Raw genomic sequence first — 24098 nt, 5'->3', positions numbered from 1 at the left:
AGAGGTGTTGGTTCAATCAGCTGCCTGGAAACAAAATCTAACCTTTTGGAAAAATAGCAATGTTGAGGTTTGGATAATCGACAAAGTCAACAACTTTTTTCACTGTTTTCTTTTCTTTTCTTTTGTAAATATTGCATCTGGCACATGATAGTCAAAGGGAGCTGTGCCGAAACAGACGGTCTTTCCGACCTGGAGCTGAGAACTACCCAGATTATCAAAGGGCAGCTGCCATTTTATATCCCCTTGATCCCACACATCTTTTCAACGGGAATGAATAATGGCCGACCTGCTTCCATAATGCAAGTCATTGCTGAGTTTCTTTGAGTAAGTTGTGAAATATTAGACGAAAGACAATGCAATAGACCAGGGAAGAAGAGATAACGTTTTCAACAGAACAAGAAATGTCAGATGCAATCAACAGATCAGCTATTAGTTTTTTGGGTGGAAATTATTCCATTATTCTTTTTGTGTCCATCTTGTTACAAATGTTGGCGTTGCTGTCATCAGCCGCCCTGAAAAGGACACAAGCTTCCGGCAACTATCAATGGAAGCCATCACTTGTCGCAGAATGGTGGTAGCAGAATTAGCTCAGTATACTTCCAGTTTCCGGCCCAGCGACGTGGATGCTTCTGCTTATGGCACCATTGTTTCATTGTACTGTCCTGAACAATTTTCCACCCACCCAGTCCCTGACATCAGTTGGATATGCCAAAGTGGCTCCATCTTTAACTTGAACAAAACACAAAGTGCTGGAGCAACTCAATGGGCCAGGCAGCATTCGGGGGAGAGAATGGACAGATGATATTTCAGGTCAGGACTTTTGTTCAGACTGACTCGAAACATCACTTGTTCTTTCCCTCCACAGATGCTGCCTGACCCGTTGAGTTTCCTCAGCAGTGTGCTTTGCTCAATATTCCAGTATCTCAGCTACTGAGCTGTGTGGAATTCAATGGAGGCTTCCTTCCCATTGCAAAAACTCCTGCTCTTTACTCCAACAAGTTGTGGTCTAAATAGTACTTACCAGCTTGTTCTGGAAGTTTTTCTCTCATTTATCCCACCGGCTTTCCCAAATCGGCGAAGTAGGTACATCACTCAGTTCACCACTTTAACATCCTGAACAATGGATATCATGGGATCAATACTATTTCAACCTGAAGACATTAATTTGAAGCAGCAACAATTTCTCTTTCTACAAATGTGCTGACTTCTTCGGGGTGGAAGACTGCAACCTTCACATGGTCCACCCTGTTTCGACGAATGCAATCAACCCGGCATGCACAATCAAATAAGATCAAATAGAACAAGTCGTCCTACAACTTTAGGCTGTGCATGCCATACGCAAGAAGAAGCTGACTTCTTGAGTGTTTCCAGCATTCTCTGGTTTTATTACATGGAGGGAACTTTGGGATGGGGATGTGGTTGATGGAGGGAATTCTTAAACATTAATGGTTGGACTCTTTATATCCACCTTCTGCTTTTTCTATGCCCGTGAACTGGGTGATGTACCTACTTTTCCGATTTGGGTAAGGCAATGGGATAAAGGAGACAGGAACTTCCAGAACAAGCTGGTAAGTGTGATATAGACCACAACTTGTTGGAGTGAAGAGCAGGAGTTTTTGCAATGGGAAGGAAGCCTCAAGTGAAGTTCCGCAGAGCTCAGTATTTTGTCCCCTATTGTACTATTCGTTGATGGCAGAGTGTTTAATAGAGGGCACATGATAAATATTTTTGCAGATAATACCAACTAAATTAGCCTGATCAAATAGAACAAGTACTCAAGGAGGTCCCGGCGTGTTTCTACTCAACAACGTACCTCGGTGACTGCCCATCACCCCCCCCCCCCCCCCCCCCCCCCCCCCCCCCCCCCCCCCCCCCCCCCGGACACTTATTATTATTTATTCAAATCGTTTGCTATGTCGCTCTTCAAGGGAGATGCTAAATGCATTTTGTTGTCTCTGTACTGTACACTGACAATGAAAATTAAAATTGAATCTGAATCTGAATCTGAATCTGAATCTGATGAATATGAGAATGAAAAGCTTCTGATTGCATGGATCAGCATGATAATTGGGCAGAAAGCTAGTAAAATATATTTACTCTAGAGGAATGCACCAAGATGAGACAATGTGCAATAAAAAGGGGAATATTGTATGGTATGGAGAGATCAAGGAACCTTGAAGGTAGTAGAAGAACAATTTGATAATGTGTTTGCAAAGGAATACAGCATGCTTTCCCTTAAGTGACTATGAATGAATGAATGGATGAATGAATGACTGAATACTTTATTGCCACATGTGACAAGTCACAGTGAAATTATTTGCTTGCATACTACATATGCAATAGTCGCCACATAAAGGGCGCCGACAATGTTACAAAGTATCCCACGCCAGGTCCATTGTTGTTCTCCCCCCCTCACCCCCTCATGGCAGCCCCCCCACGCCGGGACCTCCATTCTTCTTCCCCCTCCCTCACAGCAGTCTCCCCAGGGCACAGAGTATAAGAAAAGAAAAGTTATGCTTGAACTATGTTCAGCTCTAGCCCAATGCCTGCATAATACACTCTTTACTGGTCACTGTGTTACAAGACAAAGGTGGGGATGCAGAGAAGATTTACAAAGACATTGGCAGGATTGTAAAATTGTTACTATGAGAGATCACTGGGTAAACTGGCATTGTTTTCTTTGGAAGAAAGTCCAAGAAGGGACTTAAATGAGATGTATACAATTCTGAGGGGGCAAGATAGATTAACTAGCTTTTTATTTTATGCAGAGAGGTTAAAAAACGACTTTCTTGACCTGTAGTGCAGAAAGGGTCTGGAAACCAGTGTTGCAAGAATATTAGAAACAACTTTTCTTATTCATATAATACTTTGAAGAGCAGCAACATGCAGCGCTGTTAGCTTAGTGCTCAAGGTGGGTGTTATTAAAATTGAAGTTCTTTCTCACCAAGAAGAGACACCATGGTCTAAGAGGCCCACTTCCCTTTGGTTTAGAGGCACAGCATGGAAACAGGCTCTTCACCCCACCATGTCCATTCCGACCCTTGATCACCCATTCACATTAGACCTGTGGTAGCCCAATTTCTCAACCACGCCCATTACACTAGGTGCAATTTACAGGGGCCAATTCACCTGCAAACCCGCACGCCTTTGGGATGTGAGAGGAAACCGGAGCACCCGGAGGAAACCTGTGCAGTCACAGGGAGAATGTGCATACTACACACAAATGGCACCTGTGGTCAGTATTGAACCCAAGTCTGTGGTGCTGTGAGGCTGCAACACAGTGCTGCTATTTACTCCTGCGCTGAAGCTTACCTGTGTGGTAACCTGTAGAAACTGATGCTACTCAAAGACTACCTGCGATTCATTCCCTCATTCACTCTCTCAGATATTCTTGGGTGTGGAGATATGGCTAACCCTGGCTAAAGCATTATATTACCTCTGAATCTACCCTCTAAACTTTCTCTACTACCTCAAAGAATGCAAAATAAGTAATTCCCTGAGGAATCCCCCTATTCTGATTCTAATTAAATAACAAAATATTTTGCTACCAAATATCTGGCCAAAATAATGCAAGACTCAAAAAGCTGCCCAAAGAATAACAAACACTGTGAATCATGGCCCTCAGATGACCATAGTTAAGTGAACTTTGCAAAATAATTACTGGACAAATACAGCTGGACCCACTTTAAGGATTAATGTCCTATCTCATGAAATTCAATAGCATCTTGGAAAAAATATATAGTTTGATTAGTACCCCCAGCTACTGGATACAATCACCTTCTCTATACAGGATGTAGTCTGGGGACGAGAAAGTTGCACTTAAAAGAGTTCCCTCCCCTGCAATCCCCTCTGCGGAGAAGGGAAGAGTAGTGATGTTGGCCAGGTGCCATCTACCATGTTTCCCTCCTTGTTGCAACTTGATCTGAGCACCAATCCCCTTCCTGTGTAATAAATAAATGTCAATGTTCAGAAATTATTTAACCAAAGAAACAAACTACTGGAGGAATTCAGCGGGTCAGGCAGCATCCATGGGGGAAACAGACAGATTATTTTACGGATTAGAACCCTTCCTCAAGTCACTTCTCTCCAGAAATGCTGCTGACCCATTGTGCTCCTCTGGCAGTTTGTCCTTTGATCAAGATACAATACATTTTGCAGTCTCCTGAGTCTAATCTTTAACCAACTTGACTGTGAGATTATTACCGCATGGGTACTTACAATTCAGGGATAAAGCCTCTTAGCATTCTAAGACTCAAGAGGAAAGGACAAAAATAAGATATTCCATTCACCTGTCTTGCCAATGCCAAACAACATTTTGAGGAGAAATATCACCGTTTTTAGCTTTCAATCGTTGGGTGAGGATCATGACGGAAGTCTCCTCGTGGTGATCCCCGGAAAAGATGACACAATGCACTGAGTGATGCATCGGGCGACCAATTCTGTCAACATGTTGGACGACGACGGAAGCCAACAGTGAGCTACGCGTCGTCTGACACACGAGTGAACGAATGGTTGGATCCCATGTTAATTTGAGAATTAACACAATTCTGTGTGTTTCATTCATCTCCAAATGATCTGGAGCAGAAGAGGGTTTGGAGATAATTATTTTGGAGGGGGCTTCTGTTTGCAAAAGTGGATTGGCAAAGCAAATAGTCAGAGCACTGATGGAACAAGATGACCTAATCCAAAGAATATACATTTCTATTCCAGTCAAGATGAAAGGTCTCGATCTAAAACATCGACTACCCATTTCCCTCCATAGATGCACCCTCACCTGCTGAGCTTCTCCACTGTTCTTTTTGTTAGCTCTAGTTTATTTCCAATCAGTTTAGTTCTCATTATATATTTTTCAGTTGTTCTCATTTATTTATGTGCTCTGCATTGCAACTCTCTAACTCTTATATAGGCTTGAGGGAATATAATATTTATCCTTTAATAATTAAACTATAATTCAGCATTTTTTATTTCAATTTTTTTGGATTGCATAATCTGAGGGAATTTGCATGCATAATATTGCAGAGAATTTACAAATGATGAGTACCATAAAAAATGTTTCATTTTATAGTTACCAATTAATATCTACAATTAATATCATATCGACTAGTTATTCTGGCCCCAATTCTCGCTGTACCTTTGGCACTAACATTAGAAGAAAAGTAAGAAAAAAATGAACAATGATTAAAAATATGACTTAGTAAGAAAATAATAAGCAATGCAGCTAAATCGTGTCTTTTATATTATTTACTAGGGTGTAAACATTAATATTTTCTTATTATTGATGATAAGAATTATTTCTCATTGATCTCTGATTGTGAGGTAAACTATTTACCAATAAAAAATAACCCTGCCACCACTGAAGGAATGGGATTTAAAAAATGCTCATCTCTAAGCTTCATTTGATCAAGCTTTCAACATATATATTTTTGTGTTCAGAACAAGGGGACGTATGACAGGAAGGATTAGCGTTGAAGTTCAGATTCAAATGAGTGAAATCTGATCTCTTTAAAATTAGTCTAAATTTGCCCAGCTCAAACTTCAGTCTAAACTGAACAAATGTGATGACAAGTGTTGTGACAGATAATACCTGAAGCTTTCTGTGAAACCAATTGAACCAAAAGGAATGCAAATCCCAATTCAGCTGCAGTTTCCAACTATGTGGCTTTCTGCACATTGCAAATCGAAATGGCTCTGAATTGAACAGAAATTTGCTTTCAGTTAAGCCAAAATAATCTCTCTTTGAAATGATAATCACCCAAAGAAATTGCCAGGTTTCCCTTTGACCATGTTATCATATAAACATCCAAATCTGGAGTAGGAATAGGTCACTTGGCCTCTGCATTTACTCTGCTAAGGTAATACCAAGGTACTCTTGGGCAATTTCTGCCCCAAATGTAATGTTAACTCCCACAATAACCTTTCATCCACTTGCTTATCAAATATTTAGCATCCTTTCCCTTAAAACTATTCAAAGGTTTGTTCCTCTAGTTTGAGGAACAGTAGCAAATACTTACAACACTCTGAAACAGAAAGACATTGTGGCTCATCTCAATCTTAAATGGGTGATCCCTTATTTTCAATGATCCCTAGTTTTAGATTTTCCCACAAGAGGGAATATCCTCTTCACATCCTCCACACTAGAATCTCTCAAGATATAGTATATTTAGCAATGTTACAAAATTTTGAGATTTTAAAAATCAAGTCTGCAATTCATCCCATCAGATAAAGCATAAAAAGAAGTTTAATTTGACACCTAATTCACTTTCATATCTCAAGTATTAAAAAAGTTATGGTCATTTTCATACTCAGAAATTAGCATCTTGTTCCCTATTGATTTTCTATTGACATAACAAAAAAGCTGTGATCGTGGACAGTCAAAAGCCCATAACTTTCTTAAAAATTAAGAGAACTGAATGAAATTTTCAGTTATCATAAATTGAAGCATTCTGAAACAAATATAACATAATCTTACTTGGATTACCTGAAATTAAAGCATATAGTTATTTAATTACCCAATTGTAGCTAATTCCAAACTTCAATTACTAGATCTAAATATCTATCCATTTCTTAAGAAAAGATTAACATTTTTAAATAGCCTAAGTGTCCAAATAATATTCACAACAAATTCACAATAAAACATGATTTTTAAATCTCATTTACATTAATTTATAGGCAAAATGGAAGGAATTTAGTGTTCAATTGCTGTAAATTAATGGCATTTAAATCAGCTTTCCCTGTGGAACGCACTGGTTTAGAATGTTCACATTGTGGTGGATTTGTGCCCCAAATGCCCAGAAAAATACTGCGGGATATAATGGGCCTCAAATTAGCCACTCGCAACATAATTTTTTTTATAAAGGGATCTTAAGAAGCCCTTTTTAACGTAAAAATAACCAACCTACCTCCCGTTGTCCCCTGTATGAGATCCGGCCCGTTGTCGGCGGTCGCGGGTTTAGAGGTTAGATTTTAACCTACTATAACAAGTAAATAAGCCCCTTAAAACTAAAAATAGCTCAAGCGACGGACTCTTCCAGCGATTTTTCATTAATAATTAACTAGGCTGAACATCCTCGATTTGAACAGCCTAGGGAAAATCCCGTTTTAAACCCGCCCCCCTCTAAACGGCGCCAAAATCGCGCACACGGGCTAGGACAGATTTTCAGCGACGCTTTTACAACAGGTATATTTAAATGAGGACAACTTTCACTCCTCTAAACTCCATAGAATACAATTCTAACCTGTGCAATTTTGCCTCATAAGATAACGCACCCATTCCAGGTATTAGCCTAGTAAATCTTCTTTGAATTGCCTCTAAAGCATGACGTCCTTCCTTAAGTAAGTATTAATTCTGTACACAGTACTCCAAATGTGATCTCACCACTGCCATATATATCTGAAGCATAAGCCCCTTATTTGGTATTCAGGTCCCCATAATCTTGTTTGTAATTTCTGAATACTTAAGCCTCTTATGCATTCGTTTCTATATGCTGTGTGCCTGGATTGCTTCAATGCCATTGAACAGGAAATTGTTTGATTGCATGATAGACTTTGCATTGGACTTCCTCTACTCAGGTTAGTAAACAGGCTGAATAACTATATTGCTGACTGGAAATGTATGGTTAGGCAATGTAACAGTTTTGTACCATGGCAGTCCAAAAACCGAACTTTATTTTTTCGTTTTCTCCATCTTCTCTTTCTTCACAGACAATTGCGTGGGATCAAGGATGACTTGCTTCCACTCCTGTTCTATGCTTTCTGGTGTGACTGACAAGGCGCAGATGGGAACAACAGACTCTGGCACAGATAGGGCAGGAGGTGTGGAGGGGTGAGCAGTTTGTGTGGCGATGTGCTCCTGCCACTGTTGGTGCCAGTTCCTGTGTGCTGCAGATGCATGGACCTGAGGTATGTAGTGCTCTCCCAAATATCCTACTGCCCATTGAGCGGCCATCCTCTAGTGATTCCAACATGTCAGTGGAGATGTCAGCCCATTTTTAAAGAGGCTTAGACCATGAGCTTGAATCATTTTGTCTTTTTGTCTCTTCATCTCTGGCCTCTATTCAACCATCTGCCAATCAACCCCCCTTCACCTGTATCCACCAATTACTTCCGAGACGTTGTTATATCCCCTCCACTCTTCCAGCTTTCTTCCCCTCCTGCAATCAGTCTAAAGAAAGATGGATACAAAACATTGTCTGTCCATTCCCTCCACAGATGCCATCTGACCCATTGAGTTCCTTCAACACCTTTTGTTTTGCTCAAGATTCCAGCATCTACAGGTTCTTGTGTCACCTTTTATAATACTATTTCTATTTTCCTCCAGATGGTAAGTAATTTCTCAGAGAAGTAAAGTTTATTTTCAAGAGATTCAGTTGTCAGTTGTTATATCTTTATATGGTTGTTACACCTATCCATGTTCTCCAGAACTGCTACCTGTCCTGCCAAGTTACTTTAGCATTGTGTGATGTCTTTTCCTTTTCTGGCTCTCTCCCTGTGACAGCGCTCAGAATCGAGCGTCCGGTTGGACAATCTCTAATTGAACATGTGACCAATATCGCCTGTGGATGCAAGGAACTGGAGATGTTGGTTTATAATAGAAGACACTAAGTGCTGGGGTAACTTAACATGTCAGGCAGCATCCTTGGAGAACATGGATAGGTGAGGATTGGGGTCGGGACCTATCTTCAGTCTGAAGAAGATCCCTGATGCGAAACGTCACCTATCCATGTTCTCCAATGATGTCGACTGATCCACTGAGTTACTCCAGCACTTTGTGCCTGAACAGTAGGGCCTGTCCAACAGAGCTGATTTAATGTGAATAGGTCTCAGAGCAGCAGATCTCTAACTGGTAAGGGCTTTTGACATTGGTTTCCTAAATCCTTTCAGTGGATTTGGGGGATTTGGAAGTGGCACTTCTGGTAGGATCTATCTGATGCCTTTCAGTGCTAGATGTAGATAGCCCAAGTCTCAAAAGCACATCAGAGGACATTAGATTTGTGGTGGGTTTGAGGTCTTAAACTTCAAACACTCTTTTCCACAGATGGCCAAAACCTATGCCGACATATTGCATCCAAAGTGAATTTTAGCAACAACATCTGTCTTTGCTGAAGGACAGGTTCTTGAGATGAAGCGTTTGTTTAGTTTTGTATATTATTGTCATGTGCACAAGGTACAGTGAAAAGTTCTTTGTTGCATGCTATCCAGTCAAAGTAAAGATGATACATTAATGTAATCAAGCCATCCACAGTGTACATATAACGGATAAATGGTACAATATTTAGTACAAGATAAAGTCCAATAAAGTCTGAATAAAAATAGTTCAAAGATCTCCAATGAGGTAGATGGGAGCTCGGGGCTGCACTCTAGCTAGTGAGCTTGCTGCAAAGAAACTGTTCCTGAATCTGTTGGTATGCTTTTTCAAACTTCTGGACCTCTTGCCTGATGGGAGAGGAAAGAAGATGGAACGGCTGGGGTGAGCATAGCCCTTGATTATGCTGGCAGCCTTGCCAAGGCAGCATCCTGTGGATGGAGTAAATGAAAGGAAGGTTGGTTTTGGTCTGGGCTACATCCACACTCTGCAATTTCTTGTTTTTTTGTTTTGAATTGCTTTTGTTTTTCTACAGCGCAAGCTGGATTGACTCCATAGTACTTGGTGTAGTCAATCCTCAGAATCAATAAAGCTGTATTGAAGATCATGCACATCTGCAAAGCATGTCAACGCCAATTTAAGGCTGAGGAATTCATTTAGTTCGAACAAGAGAACGGCATTTTTTTTCCCTCCCTCTACCCAATCAAAACAAACTTCAGCCACCCTTTTGAGGCACTTAAAAAATGCTCGAGGCTTTTATTTCCATCAAAGTGCAGAGTCAGCTCCACTGATCATATCAGGGAAGGTAATGAAACAGTTGAAGAGTAACAAAGGGAACTTTCATTCTGACCTGGGAAATTCTGCCAGCTGTATCAGACATTCATATTGAAGATACTAATCTATGGCAGAGAGCTGTCAGGGAGTTGAAACCACACACTGCTGATTGTTGAAGGAAAATCCAGGGGAAGGGCGTGCATTTTTTTACTGTACAGGACAGATGGGTTGTTAAGTCTAGCTCCAGTTTGATTTCCTTTGCATTATATTGTTTACATTCCATGCAGAAAGAAGTTTTAGATTTCCAACGTTAAGGGCAAGACAAAAATCATTTTTATTTCTTCACTGCATGTGAAGGATTTTATGTGTTATTCTCCATACCCTCCCCCTACTTCCTGAGCTATCTTCTGTTTTTTTCCTGGAGGCAATGACATGAAGATCCACCAAACACAGCACTGCTCTCCAATACCAAGCCAACAAAGGCAAAAGCTTCAGCTGTGGGCTAGATATTATCATATTTTTTAACCAAAAAATAAACTTTATTCAGTTTAAAAATACATACACAAACAAAACTGTGCAAAAACTGTTCATAAATTCTCATTGTCGATACATTGAATAGTGTCAATCTCGGTAGTGTTCACACCTATCTTCAAACACATGTATTCTCATGGCCCCCTGGGGTGATATCCCTTCCCTTGTTTGTGGGGTGTCACCACAGGCTTCTTCCCCACAATGTACAGTCGCAGAAGGATCCCAGATTATGGTTCTCCCCCACAGAGCCTTGGCGTTAGCTGAACTAAGCTTCAGCACTTTGTGCTTTGCTCAAGATTCCAGCATCTGCAGATCCTTATATCTTCAAATTACATTCTTATATTCAAATACGCTAAATTTGGAGCATGGTTTGCCTGCTTTGTTTATACCACTGTACCTTGTGCATGTACTCATGGCTAACTGTTGGTATGAATGTATTTGTTGACCATGCTTGATGCATTTATATTACACCATCTGCAAGACCATGCTTTCAAATTGTCTAAACAGACTTTAGTTATTGGTGTTATTAACCAACCACTGATCAAGTGAGCGATTACAATTATACCTTTTTTCTAATTATCATCATGATTGTAAAGTTAATAAACAAATTATACAAAGGCTAATCTCAAATGTAATTATTTTATGTTCCATTTAGTCCTTTATATTTGTCCTCAGTCGTTTGTTTAAATATATCAGTAGCTGCACATTGTACTCTGCAACTGAAGCTTTGGTTCCATTCCATCAGCTTCAATTAATTATATATTTTAATCTCAGTGTTATGCTGCTAAGATCCTCCAGAATTCATTAATTTAGAATCAATCGGTTTGCATTGAACTCATTTTTCATTGCAAGAAGAGTTTCCAAAGGAACTCTGGGCTAACTTTTCATTGTTGGTTTCCTAAGCCAATCCTTGTTAAACATTCTGGGTTCCTTATATCCGATCTCTGGATATGCCTGGTAAAAAAAGATCTTCAATGATTCAATAGTTCAATGGTACTTTATTGTCACATGTACCTTAAGTACAATGATGTTCTTTTTTTAATATACAGTTTAGTGACTAGAGAGGGTCCAGAGGAGGTTTACAATAATGATCCCAGGAATGATAAGAATTTGTCGGCACTGGACCTGTACTTGCTGGAGTTCAGATGGATGAGGGGGAACCTCATTGAAACTTACCGAATAGTGAAGGGCTTGGATAGAGTGGATGTGGAGTGGATGTTTCCATTAGTGGGTGAGTCCAGGACTAGAGGTCGTAGCCTCAGAATTAAAGGTTGTTCCTTTGGATGGAAAGGAGATGAGGAGGGATTTCTTTAGTCCGAGGGTGGCGAATCTGTGGAATATTTTGCCACAGAAGGCTGTGGAGGCCAAGCCAATGGATATTTTTAAGCCAGAGTTAGATAAATTCTTGATTAGTACGGTTGTCAGGGGTTATGGGGAGAAGGCAGTAGAATGGATTAGGAGGGAGAGATAGATCAGCCATGATTGAATGGTGGAGTAGTCTTGATGGGACGAGTGGCCTAATTCTGCTCCTATCGCTTATGATCTTATAGCAATTCTACTATACATTAGGTACAATCATATTAAGTATAAGAGTGTAGATAGTAGACTACGTTGAGAAACAAAGAACTAAATGCATTGTTCGATGTTTTTTATGTATCAAGCTCAATTTTGGATTATGAGCAAAAGATCAAAGAAGCAGTGTGTATGAGTGCAGCAGAACAGCCCTCAGTGTAACAACAGCTACTTGTGGGTTGAATTTTTTCACAATGATCAGCAATAACAACACAATATACACTTGGATCAGTTGTTCTCTCATTTCTCATCATCATGTTCAGCCCCAATTGGCTTCTGAACATTGATCTTAGTTTAACACAACTCAGCTATTCATTGTCCAAATTTCGCAGACATTTGCAATGTTTTACTTGAACGTAAGTAAATGTTTTGCAAGGTCTGGTTTCGCAGAACCAAGGGCTTTTAGCAGATTAGTGTTTTATGTTCTGCCCTTTGAGGAGATAACTCATGTTCAGGATACTATATTGAGTGTGAAAGCTTTGGTAGGACCATTTATTAGATCAATATTACACGAGGGGCTCCCTGCACAGCTGTATGTTGGAGAGAACTAAGTCTCTCATTATGTTGTACGGAGAAATATTACCTGTACAACGTGACAGGTCAGCTAAAAGCACAAAGTTCAGCTTTGGAAATGATGGATTACATGGACCAGCAACATTAGCACTTTGAAAACTAAATTTGCAAATGTCTGTACTTGAAAATAAAGGATTATTATGATGTGTGACACTGGGCATTCATTTCCCTTCTCGACATGTTTTGCTGCAGGGATCCCATTTCTGAGAACTGGTGGATTACGAGTCCTGCATGATACATTGGAAAGTGGAGCAAAGGACCTGTACATGGCTTAATAACAAGTTATGATAGGTTAAGTTAGGGTAGGTTAGGTTAGATTTGGTTAGGTTAAGTTTATTATTGTCACATGTACCGAGGTCAGTGAAAAGCTTTGTTTTGCATGTAATCCAAACAGATCAGATTTACCTTACAATCATAGGTTCATGCAGTGCGGAAACAGGCTCTTCAGCCCAATTTGCCCGAGCCGACCAACATACCCCATCTACACTAGTCTCACCTGCCTGTGTTCGGCCCATATACCTCCTAACCTATCCTGTCTAAACGCTTTTTTAATTCATTGTCATGTAGATATTAATCCCTGCCATTCACCACAACTTCATTCTCTCTCAGTCCCCCCATACCTCTCTCTGCTCCAGCTTAAATACTTGCTTGTTTTCCAGTGTTAATGAAATGTAGCTAGCTCACTCTCCAGCCTGACTTGATAACTGCTTCCAGTATCATCTGCTAATTTGCTTCTTTCTGCTTCATTAGAAACAGGAAGAAGTATGGAGGGATCACAGAGTTAGTTTGAAAAGTTGAGAGATTAGTGAACGAGGGCAGTCAATAGACAATAGACAACGGCTGCAAGAGTAGGCCATTCAGCCCTAAGAGCCAGCACCGCTATTCAATGTGATCATGGCTGATAATCCACAATCAGTACCCCGTTCCTGCCTTCTCCCCATATCCCCTGACTCCGCTATGTTTTCCCTGACTCCACTAGCTCTCTCTTGAAAGTATCCAGAGAACCAGCCTCCACCAAGGCAGAGAATTCCACAGACTCCAACTCTCTGTGTGAAAACGTTTTTCCTCATCTCCGTTCTCAATGGCTTACTCCTTATTCTTAAACTGTAGCCCCTGGTTCTGGACTCCCCCAACATCGGGAACATGTTTCCTGCCTCTAGCGTGTCCAAACACTCAATAATCTTATGTTTTAATAAGATTCCCTCTCATCCTTCTAAATTCCAGAGTAAACAAGCCCAGACGCTCCATTCTATCACCATATGATAGTCCCGCCATCCCAGGAATTAACCTGGAGAACCTACGCTGCACTCCTTCAATAGCAGGAATGAGGTTCCTCAAATTTGGAGACCAAAACTGCACACAATACTCCAGGTGTTGTCTCACTAGGGCCCTGTACAGGTCAGAGGTTGGGCGGTTGAGGTATTGAAGTCAAAGACAAGGATTGTTGGGGACTATTGCAAGGAAGTCATTGATAAGGGTTTTGATTGATTGAAAGAAACAGCATAGAAGCAGGCCTTTTGTCACACTGAATCATATCGACCATCGATCACCCGTTCATTCTAATTCTATGTTATACCACTTTCGCATCCACTCCCCACGCATTAGGGGTAATTTACAAAGGTCAAATAACCTATAAACCCACATGCCTTTGGGGTGTGGGAGGAAGCAGGTGCACCCGGAACAACCCACTCAGTTTACAGTGCAAATTCCACGCAGACAACACCCAAGGTCAGGATTGAATCTGGATCTCTGGTGCTGCGAGGCAGCAGCTCTACCAGATGCACCACTGGGCCTCCCCGAAAGAAAACAGCGCAGAGAAGCGGGATCGGGAGCAGTGGGGATTTGGTGCTCATGAGGCTAGGGGGAAGCAGCTGGAGCTCGGAGAGTTGGGAACGTCAGTGCAAGATGAATGTATGCAAGCACGGCAGGTGGCAGTCTGAGAATGCAAAGTTAATTGATGTCAGAGGTTTCCAAGATGCTGGGAGATGTGGGGGTCGAGGGGGAGTGAGTTGCTTGTTTGGCCAGAGGAATATCTTCCTGCTGTTCCCAATCCACAAACTGCTGCAAAGACTCTTACCTCATCTAAGTCGCCCTTCTCATCTCCTTTCATTTGGCAGCACACCCTGTTCACAGTCAATCTGGCCTCTGGGGTTTAAAAGTAAAAACTGTGTTAAAATGGAGGTTAGAATTGACCAGACATTGGGTCTGAATCTGGAACTCTGGAGTGAGCAGCAGAAGCTCTATTCACTGTGCTAAATGCAGTCTCTGACCAGCCTCAGTTAAAGGCAAAGTTGTGTGTCTGGTTTGAGGTGTAAATACGTTTTTACCTTCCACATACTTACATCCACCCTTTGGTTCTGGACTAAAACTCGCCCCTTTGTTGGCTGAAAGAAATTCATAAAATCATTTCATTTCATTTTGGACGGATTTTAAGGTAACGGAGTGGGATTATGTTTCACTGAAGTGCTTTTTTCCCCCTAAATTATGTTTTTCCACTCATATGTGTATAAATCTGCATTAAGTATGCCCATTCTGGTCAAAGCAAAAGAAGAAATTGTACAAAGACATAATTGAAAAAGGCACTGGCAAATCAGAATTCCTCCCTCTCTGCCACAGTCGAACCTCTTATTCCCCACCGATCCTGTCTCCACTCCACTGATCAACTGGACTAAATTCCCCAAAATGACGCCCACCGATTTTGTTTGTTAGCACCACTCTCTGGAATTATGAGAAATCCTGGACAAAGGGTGTAGGAAGGTACTGCAGATGCTGGTTTACACCGAAGATAGACAGAAAATGCTGGTCACTCAGCGGGACAGGCAGCAACTTCAATTTTGCAGTCATGGCAGAGCAGTTGCCATGTCATGGTGTGATGCATTTCGATAGAATGTTTTCTGTGATATACTGTATGTAGACAGTGGTATCTGTTGGTGGAAACATACCAATTGTCCTCAGCTTTCTGAAGAAGAGAGGCATTCTTTGGCATAATCAACGGGGTTGGATCAGCACAAATTGATGGTGAGTTTTACATGGTGGCAAGAGCTCCCTGAGTGCCGTGGCCTACATGGCATGAGCTGTAGCAGCCGAGCCGGTCTCCTGTGGCCAAAGGCAAGACCCGGTGGACCATAACCTACAATGGGGACCTAGCGAGCCGATCCCTGCCCGGAGAACTAGGCGCACGCCGAGCGGGGCCCTGCTTGCAGAACTCGGTGGAGTATGGCCTGCAGTGGATGCTGCCGAGACGGCCCCTGCTCATCCCCTGAAGACCAGAGACTGGGAGGAAAGACACAACAACAAACATGACCGATGAGGAGCAAGGCCAGTTGGAGAGGAGAGGGAACTGGGGTATGCCTCTCGCGCCCTTGAGGTCGGCTGCGGGAGGCTCTCCCGGGGCACAAATTTGGACGGGTGAGGAGAGGGACATCGGTTCGCACGTCGGTTCGACCCAATGTCCAAAGAAGGCGACAGCTGGAGAGATGGGCTTGCTTGGAACAGGCATGACTCATAATACCTAGAACATGGACCAGATTTTGAAAACAGTGCCAAAACATTGTGCCTCTTCTATGTGGAATCAGTAGACTATTTCTGGAAAATGTGTTAATTGGAGATACTATACTGGACTATATGCAAGAAAATAATTTCACTGTGCGTTTGAGGGAAAAGTTGCTGTCTTGACATCATATAAATAAACTTTCACCTGTGAAGGCAGTGGCATACTCATTTAGGTTGATCACTGAATCTTTGAATATGGACCTGTCCATCACCCCAAAGCATTGGGGCTCATCTGCTTCCTCAGACCAGCACTGTATGACAATATTTAGTTTAGTTTGAAAGAATGAATAGTTTGAAAGAATGAATGAATGAATGAATGTATAAGTTTATTGGCCAAGTATGCACACATACAAGGAATTTGCATTGGTGCTCCGCTCGCAAGTAACAATATGACATACAGTAGCAATTAATAATGACACATAAGACATTAAACATTAAACATTAAAAATAACACATTATAGTTTAAACCTGTGAATTAAATAAAATACCAGAGCAAAATGAGGCTGCAGACTTTTGGTTATTGAGTAGAGCTACTACTTGTGGACAAAAGTTGTTTTTATGTCTAGCTGTGGCGGGTTTGACAGTCCGGAGTCACCTTCCAGAGGGAAGTGCTTCAAAGACTTTGTGGCCTGGGTGAGAGGGGTCAGAAATGATCTCACCTGCTCGCTTCCTGGCCTTTGCAGTGTACAGTTCGTCAATGAGGGGAAATTTGCAGCCAACAACCTTCTCAGCTGATCGGACAATTCGCTGCAGCCTCCAGATGCCATGCTTGGTGGCTGAGCCAAACCAGACCATGATGGAGAAGGTGAGGACAGGCTCTATGGTGGCCGTGTAGAATTGGACCATCGTTGCCTGTGGCAGATTGTGCTTCCTCAGCTGCCGCAGGAAGTACATCCTCTGTTGGGCCTTTTTGACTGTGGAGTTGATGGTGGCCCCTCATTTTATGTCCTTGGAGATGATGGTTCCAAGGAACTTAAAAGGCTCCACAGATGTGACTGTGTTGTTGTTGATGGCGAGTGGGGGGAGGGGAGGGGGATCTCTCCTTAAGTCTATTATCAATTCCACTGTCTTAAGAGCATTGAGCTCCAGGTTGTTACGAAGGCACCAGGACACCAGCTGTGTCACTTCCTGTCTATGCACCTGTCCACCTTTAGTTTAGGTTTAGAGATACATTGTGGAAGGAGGCCCTTCAGCCCACTGAGTCCATGACAACCAATGATCACCCATACACTAGTTTTATCCCACATGCTCGGGGCAAATTACAGAAGTCAATTAACCTACAAAGCTCTAGGTCTGTAGGAGAAAACTGGAGCACCTGGGGAAAATCCCATGTGATCACAAGGAGAATATACAAACTTTGTACAGACAGTACCCATAGTCAGGATTGAACCCAGGTCTCTAGCGCTGTAAGGCAGCGACTCTACCACTGTGCCACCGTGCCGTCCTGTTGCCGCCACTGTACTGGATGCCCATGCTGTGTTTCTGCTCTCAAGCAGGAAGTAGGAGCGCAGTCTGATGATCAGTGATGAAGGGTCCCAACACCCACCTTGCTCTTAAATCAATTAATCAGTCCCTTTTGTGGCTTGCTGACAGCTTTCCCGGGAATCACAAGAGGAAAATGGCTCCAGGGAAGCAATGCTCCACATCAAGTTACCTTAAGCACGAGATTTTTAGTCTCCTGCAATGAACTGAGATCAGCAGCTGGAAAACACTAGGATATTTGTGAGGCCCTTGCCATTATGATGCTGCCAATCACAATGTCCATCACATTAGAGTTTAAGACGCACAGCATTTCCCTTCCCAGCTTATAATGTTTGAATGTTTTGACAGCTTGAGCAGAAGCACCACTTTCTAAAACATCGGTGAGGTTCTGCTTCATGTTAAAGAGTCCCATTGATGGCCTGCATTGCATTTTGAATCAAAGACTAACATTTGTGTAGAGGGCTAATAAAGTCTCAAGGCACCTCAAACCAGTTCAGGACTAATGAAGAACTTTGGAAATAGATGCATTGTTATAATGTAATATTATATATTGTCACAATGTTGAAGAAACATTTCGACAGGTACCTGGATAGGATAGGGTTGGAGGGATTTGGTCCATATACAGGCAAGTGGGACAAATTTAGATGGGACATGTTGGTTGGTGTGGGGAAGTTGAGCCAAAGGGCCTGTTTTCACACTGTATGACTCTATGGCACCACATAGGTTTATCAAGTAAAAACAGAGAATAGAAAATGAGGAAAGAACAGACAGAGAGACCTGTGGTCAGGTAGATGGGGGAGGGAGGGGGGAGATTTAATGACAAAAAGGAGAAATGTGCATTGCACTCAGTCACCCATTTCCCATTCCACAACATGCCACAGTGCAATGCCACAAATGTTTCACATTTACAATGCAGTTCAGAGATTGACAAAAGTGATATGAGGACATTTTTTTTATACATTGAGATGTTGCCACCTGGAACTCACTCTTTCAAAGCAGGTTCAGTAATAACTTCAAGACATGGCCACCGCTCCCACCAGGCCCAGATAGAGTGGATGGGGAGGGGATGTTTTGTTGTTTAGTTTAGTTTAGGGATTCAGCGCGGAGACAGGCCCTTCGGCCCACTGAGTCCACGCCAAATAGTGATCCCCATACTATCCCCACACTATCCTACACACTAGGGACAATTTACAAATTTTACCAAAGCCAATTTACCTACAAATCTGTACTTCTTTAGAATATGGGAGGAAACCAGAGCACCCGGGGAAAACCCACGCATTCACAGGGAGAACGTAGAAACTCCATGCAGACAGCACCAGTAGACAGGGTCTCTGGCGCTGTCAGCAACTCTACCGCTGTGCACCGTGCCTCCCTCACCACTGTGCCACCCCACGAGAGAGTGTGTGGGACTGGGAGTGGGAATAGTGGGCGAGTCTAGGACCAGAGGGCACAGCTGCATAATAAAAGGGCATATCTTTAGAATGGAGATGAGGAGGAATTTCTTTAGCCAGAGAGGGTGGCGAACCTATGGAATTCATAGCGACAGGCAGCTGTGGAGGCCAAGTCGTAGGGTATTTTTTTAAATGGAGATCGACAGGTTCTTGGTTAGTAAGGGCGTCAAAGGTTACGGGGAGAAGGAAGGAGAATGGGGTTGAGAGAGAAAAATAGATCAGCCATGATTGAAAGGCGGAGCAGACTCGATGGGCCATGTGGCCTAATTCTGCTCCCATGTCTAATGAACCGATGAATTAGAGTGTAGTGCAGAAGGAGAGCAACAGTGGTAGAGATGCTTCCTTTCATAATTTATATTAAACTGAACCACCATATGTTCTTGAAGGTAAGAGGAGGTATACAAGCTTGGGTCCTTCCATTGCTGGACATTGAGAGGCTGTTTCCGGTGTAGACACTCCTCAAACAAGGAATATCACCCCAGAGGCCACGTGAGTGCCAAAGGAGCTTTGTGCAAAGACAGGTGCGAACACTAATGAGTATGACATGAGTAATATTGAATGTACAGACTCGAAGAATGTATTAAGAGATTTTGCACTGTTTTTGTTTTGTGTATAGTTTATAATGATAAATAAAGATTATTTTTGAAATTTAAAAATAAGTGAAATGTGAACCAAGACATGGAAGCTATTACTCAAAATGCAGTCAAATGTTCATCTTTCAGTTAGCAACTCATAGACAAATTAAATGATCATAACGGGGAAGAATTGGTCAGAGATTATAGTGTGTAAAATGGCTATCACTATTGCAATTCTAATACCATTAATTGTTTCAGAACGACCAAGAAGATTTAGTTTAAAGATGCAGGGTGGAAACAGGCCCCTCGGCCCACCGAGTCCGCACCGACCAATGATCCCCACATATTAACGCACACTTGGGTCATTTTACACTTACACCAAGCCAATTAACCTGCAAACCTGTATGTCTTTGGAATGAGGGAGGAAACCGAAGATCTCAGAGAAAACCCACGCAGGTCACGGGGAGAAACTCCATACAGCCAGCACCCGTAGTCAGGATCGAACCTGGGTCTCTGGTGCTGCACGTCCTGTGAGGCAGCAGCTCTACCGCTAAGCCCCATGCCGCCCTTATGATGGCCACTCTGTCCCTTCAGTCCATGCTCAGAGTAATCTCATTCTTCAAAATCTCCCACATGTTCCCTTGTAACTGATTCTCATTCACATGCCTGTCACTTTCATTCTGATTCTTCTCCCACCGATCTAACCTAGGGGTGATTTATGCCCCTGTCCCACTTAGGAAACCTGAACGGAAACCTCTGGATACTTTGCGTCCCACCCAAGGTTTCCGTGCGGTTCCTGGAGGTTCCCGGTGGTTTTTGTCAGTCTCCCTACCTGCTTCCACTCCCTGCAACCTCCGGCAACCCCCTGCAACCTCCGGGAACCACACGGAAACCTTGGGTGGGGTGCAAAGTCTCCAGAGGTTTCCGTTCAGGTTTCCTAAGTGTGACAGGGGCATTACAGTAGCTAATTAATCTGCCAACATATACATTTTTGAGATGCGGGAAGAAACTGGAACAAGCTGGGGGAAATTGTTATATTCCAAATTGGAGGGTGGGCGGATAGGGGTTTGGGAAGGGTGCAAGCTCCACACACACACACAACCCTAGGGTCAAACCTGGATTGGTGAAACAGCAGCATTACCTGCTGCACTGTTGCGATACCCCTTTGTTTGCGTGATATACCGTGAGACAACATAAGGCTGGGAAAGGTGCCTGAAAAATGTGAATATTTCTTTACTATTCGGGACAAAATTTGTTAAATATTTGAGTGGAAACTTATTATATGCCTATGTGGATGGGCCAAAAGACTGCAATTAATAGGATAATCATGTCAAAGATGGCAAATAGATATTTCTTTTCACTATCGTTCCATGATTTGATGATCAGAATTGATCTGACCTCCGCAGAGAAGCTACATGTTTTTTACAGAAGGGGAGCTGAGGTCAAACTGGCCCACTGAGTGCAAATCCCCTGTTATAAACACAATGTGAGTTGTTGCTCCTTTCACACATTGAAAGCTTTTTTGTGTTCAACTCAATAAGTGCGGCACTATCTCTCTTGTGTCTTTGGAAACCAAGTTACAAAGGCCATGATTCATTGTGAGTAAGTGTGCCACAGCCACATTGTAAATGCTCTCTGGTGGTTGTCAGTGAAAAGGGAGAGCTCTCAATTACCTTTCAATAGGACACACAATCTTCCTCCTCAGTTCATTAGCTTCCTGATGGTGGAAGTAGTGCAGATGGCTGCTCTGTGTTTGCTGAACTCCCAACTGCATTAGGTGGAGGAAGTTACATAGAACATATAACCTAGAACAGTACAGCACTGAAAAGGGCCAAAGATGATGTTAAGTTAAACTGATCTCATCTGCCTGCTCATAATCGACACCCCTCCATTCCCTACACTTCCATGTGCCTATCTAAAAGCCTCTTAGTTTAGTTTCAGTTTAGTTTGGAGATACAGCATGGTATCAGGCCCTTCAGCCCACCGATTCTGCGCTGACCAACAATTACCCTGCACACTAGTTCTACCCTACACTCTAGGGATGATTTGCAGGAACCAATTAACCTACAAAGCAGCACATCATCGGAATGTGCTAGGAAGTTGGAACATCTGGAGAAAACCCAGGTGGTCATAGGGAGAATGTGCAAACTCCGTACAGACCACACCTGTTATCCGGATTGAACCCAGGTCTATGGCGCTGTAAGGCAGCAACTCTACCGCTGCACTACCATGCCACCCTCGTATCTGACCATCATCGTATCTGTCTCCACCATCATCCCAGGCAATGCATTCCAGGCCCCACCGCTCATGTGTAAAAGACATGCCCTGCACATCTCCATTAAATTTACCCATTCTCACCTTGTAGCTGTTCCCTCTAGTGTCGGACATATCCACCCTGGCAGAAAGGTTCTGACCGTCTTGCGTCAGTCAGCCTCTTGCAGCAAAAGATGAAGAAGAACAATATGTGAAAAGCTGAGGGAGTTTCTGGACGAAGGAGGTGCTGGGTCAGTGCAGGCCACCAACAGCGACCTCTCTGGAATGCAGAGACCAAAGCCCCATTCAGTCTTAGCGTCAAGAATGACAGCATTAAATCACTTCTCAAGATGACTCACTGCTGTTGTTTCTTTAAATTTCTTGGTGAATCCTGACACCAGTCAGTCAGGGGTTGGGACCAAATTGTTGATGAACGGCCAGCTGCCCCAGACCTTTCAAACATCCCTTTCAGTGCAATAGGAAGCTGCAGCCAATAAACACCAGGCCCTCTACTGAGCACCTTATGAGCAGCTATTGTACTGACCAACTCTCTTTCTGTCTGGCATCTGGAGACCGAGCAGTGGAACTGGAATTGATTTGAGGTAAACATTCAGTGCTAAATTACTTTCACAGCTGTCTTAAAAGCAGTCAAATTTCTAATGCCATTTGTTTCTGCACTGCTTATCACATTAACACGTTTCAGCGGGAGGTGAAGTATTTAGGCACAAACTTCCATCTTTAACCGAACAAGGTATCACAGGAAGGAACTGCAGATGCTGGTTGGAACCGAAGATAGTCACAAAATGCTGGAGGAACTCAATGGGTCAGGCAGCATCTCTGGAGAAACAACACAGTTGACATTTTAGCTCGGTACCATTCTTCAGACTGACGAGGTCTGAAGAAGGGTTCCGACCTGAAATATCACCTATTCTTTTTCTCCAGAGATGCTGCCTGACCCACTGAGTTACTCCAGCATTTTGTGTGTATCTTCAGCATATCCCAAACCAGTGTACTTCATGGGAGCATTACAACACAACATTTGACACGGCTATTTCTTGGGGTACCAGACCAAGAGCTTGATCAATAGCCATAGAGTAATAGAGTCATACAAACTGGAAACAGGCTCGTCGGGTTAACATCCATGCTGATCAGATGCCCCATCTTAACTAGTCCCATTTGTCCACATGTGGCCCATATCCCTCCAAACCTTTCCAATCCTTAGCCCATATTCTCATTCATATTTAACGTTCGAATCATAGCATCATATAACACGGAAACACGCCGTTCGGCCCAACTTGCCCATGCTGAACAAGATGCCCCATCAACACTAATCTCACCTGCCCACATTTGGCCCATATCTCTCTAAAACTTCCCTATCCATGCACCTGTCCAATGTTACCCTTCTAACGTTCTGATGCTATTTTAAAGAGGTAAATGGAGGTGGAAAGTCAGAGAGATGAGAGAAGGGAACTCTAGAGCAATAGGATAGACACAAAATGCTGGAGTAACTCAGCGGGACAGGCAGCATCTCTGTAGAGCATGAATGGGTGACATTTCGGGTTGAGACGCTTCTTCAGACTGAGTGTCAGGAGAGAAGTCTAGAGATATGGAGGGGTAAGGTGTGAAAATGACAGATCAAAGCATACGACAATAAGGAAATGTAAATAAGTTGTCAGAGCAAACTGAATAATTCCCAAACCTCAGCAGATTTATGCACAGTGAGCCTGCATAAATCAAGAGATCACACTCAAAATTACCATGATGGGAATTCTTAAATCTGCCATTGTCAACTGGAAGTGCACCGTCATGCGCTGATTTGACCAGGAGTGTGTCAGTTGATGCTGAAGCAGGTACATGATTAGCTGACGAAGGGGCCCAACCCGAAACGTCACCTATCCATGTTGTCCAACAATGTACAACAAAAAAGACAAAAAGTGCTGGAGTAGCTCAATGGGTCACATTCAGTTACTCCAGCCCTTTATGCCTCTTTTTTGGTAAACCAGCACCTGCAGTTCCTTGCGTCTACAATATGCATTTTATTGAGTTGAATTACCCATAGAAAGACACATGCTCTGTATGAGTACAATTCTTGGCCTTGCCTTTGGACATCCCGATATTTATTTGTTAAAAACGACTACAGAGCTCATACTGGACAATGGACAAGCAGTCTGATGGTGATTAAGTAAGGTACCCTGAAACCCAGCTCCATTGTGTCATAGATGAAAGTTGCAGCTATTGCTGAGCTTTCAGCTT

At 42.7% G+C, this 24098-nt stretch overlaps 1 long non-coding RNA gene across 1 annotated transcript; it reads right to left on the bottom strand.

The window, feature by feature from the left end:
• Nucleotides 1-6679: 6679 nt before the first annotated feature.
• On the bottom strand, nucleotides 6680-22299 carry LOC129705365 (uncharacterized). Its single transcript, XR_008724898.1, has 3 exons — nucleotides 21951-22299; nucleotides 14610-14677; nucleotides 6680-9513 (listed from the first exon to the last, which is right to left on the bottom strand). It is a non-coding gene; the product is annotated as an uncharacterized LOC129705365 (long non-coding RNA).
• Nucleotides 22300-24098: the final 1799 nt, after the last annotated feature.

The sequence above is a fragment of the Leucoraja erinacea genome, chromosome 17 (genome assembly GCF_028641065.1).
Source record: "Leucoraja erinacea ecotype New England chromosome 17, Leri_hhj_1, whole genome shotgun sequence".
Classification (NCBI taxonomy): domain Eukaryota; kingdom Metazoa; phylum Chordata; class Chondrichthyes; order Rajiformes; family Rajidae; genus Leucoraja; species Leucoraja erinaceus.
Note: the sequence above shows the minus strand (reverse complement) of the source record. Positions and strands in the feature narration are given on the sequence as shown.